Raw genomic sequence first — 1,795 nt, forward strand, 5'->3', positions numbered from 1 at the left:
TCCGCCGACTTCACCGCTCTCCGCCGACTTCACCGCTCTCCGCCGACTTCTCCGCTCTCCGCCGACTTCACCGCTCTCCGCCGACTTCACCGCTCTCCGCCGACTTCACCGCTCTCCGCCGACTTCACCGCTCTCCTGTAGCAGCCGCTGCTCTCCTGCAGCAGCCCCCCAGCCCTCCTGCTGGAGCCCCGGCTCTCCTGCAGGAGCCCCCCGGCTCTCCTGCAGGAGCCCGCGGCTCTCCTGCAGGAGCCCCCCTTGGCAGCCTGGCAGAGCAACCTTTATGGGGGTGGTTGAGCCCCGCCCCTACACAGGTGGCCAATTGAATTTCAACCTTCCCAGTGGATATACATACGGCTTACTGATTGGATGTCTCCACGCAGTCTGCCCCACCCTTACATTCAGGGTCTACAAGCAAGTTCCTCTGGGAGGGGCAGACCCTTACAGGTATATGCTTATCGAATCAAAATTTACGCTAGCAGTTTCACTTTTAACCTGTCATAATTTTTTTTTTAAGTTTCACACAATCACGCAGTTGTTTAAACACACACACACACACACACACACACACACGGGTCTGCTTCCTTTCTGAATAGGTGGGAAAGGCTGCAGGTCCGTTCCATTCTCTATAGAATTCTAGCACGTCGGTATAAGAAGCAAAATAGAACACAGAAATGCTCTTACGATAGGGTCCACACAAAGGTTTTGTAACAAACATTTCTGCATCCACCAATACCACAGCGTCCGCGTTTAAGTCCCTCCACGGGAGTGTATGTTTACGCCGACGGGGAAGAGACAAACGCTGCACGATTCAACATGAGTGTGAAAAAACGTGAAGAGTTTTAAATCAGTGGACAGCTTGAACTCGGCGCTCCTGAAATACAGACATGCAGGCTGCCTCGGACATTTCAGGGGTCCCGACGCGGAACGCGAGCAGCAGTGGCCGCCGTCCTGCCGCAGAGGCCTTCTGGGCTGCGGCGAGAGCCGGCGGCGGGTTCGAGCCCCGAGCGCGGCGGCGCGCGTGCGCGCGGCTGAGCTCCTCGCCCCCCCACCCCCAAGGCCCCTGCGGGCTCTAGGCACCCGGTGGCCGCGGGAGCCCGGCGAGGCGCGGAAGGGACCTGTGCGGCCTGGGCTTCAGGAGCGAGCGAGGAGGACGAGGAACCCTTGGGGCACTCAGCAGCCTGAGTTTGGGAACTGAGAAACTGGAAGTGAAAGGATGCGGGGGCTTTAAAGCGCTGGACCCTCTCGTCCGCCCCCGAGTCAGGTGGTGGTCGGGAAAGGCCCACCTGCCGGTCGGGAGCCGGGAACGCCTGGGGGAGGGGCCTCCAGCGCTCCCGGAAGCTGAAGAGCCACCCGCAGGGTGGGCTGCGAAGCGAGAGCCGCGGTTTCTTTCCGCTCAACGGAGAGCGACCTCCGCGTAGTCCGGAGGTCTGAACTCCAGAATTGGGCAAAAGTTCCGGCGACAAACGGGTAAAAGAGGGACTCGTCCCTGGGTGGGCTCGAACCACCAACCTTTCGGTTAACAGCCGAACGCGCTAACCGATTGCGCCACAGAGACTCCGATGCCGTGTTCCTCTCCAGCTATGGTCTTTACAGAGAAGTATAAAGGTAGTGCGTTAATGTTCTTTTTCCCACTATTTCCTGATTCATATTATTAAAATCAGACTTTTCATTCAAAATATCTGACCCTCTTGATTTTATTTTCCACCCTGAAAGCATATTGGGGAAATTACAAGACACAGCAAGATCGCGTAGAAGCTCAGTTCGCGGCGTGTGTTACAATACGGTCGTCCTTTCC

The 1,795-nt window shown here is 57.3% G+C and overlaps 1 non-coding gene across 1 annotated transcript; it reads right to left on the reverse strand.

Moving 5' to 3' along the window:
- Window positions 1-1,481: 1,481 nt before the first annotated feature.
- On the reverse strand, window positions 1,482-1,555 carry TRNAN-GUU. Its single transcript has one exon. It is a non-coding gene; the product is annotated as a tRNA-Asn (tRNA).
- Window positions 1,556-1,795: the final 240 nt, after the last annotated feature.

This window comes from Neovison vison, chromosome 12, assembly GCF_020171115.1.
Source record: "Neovison vison isolate M4711 chromosome 12, ASM_NN_V1, whole genome shotgun sequence".
NCBI classification, from domain to species: domain Eukaryota; kingdom Metazoa; phylum Chordata; class Mammalia; order Carnivora; family Mustelidae; genus Neogale; species Neogale vison.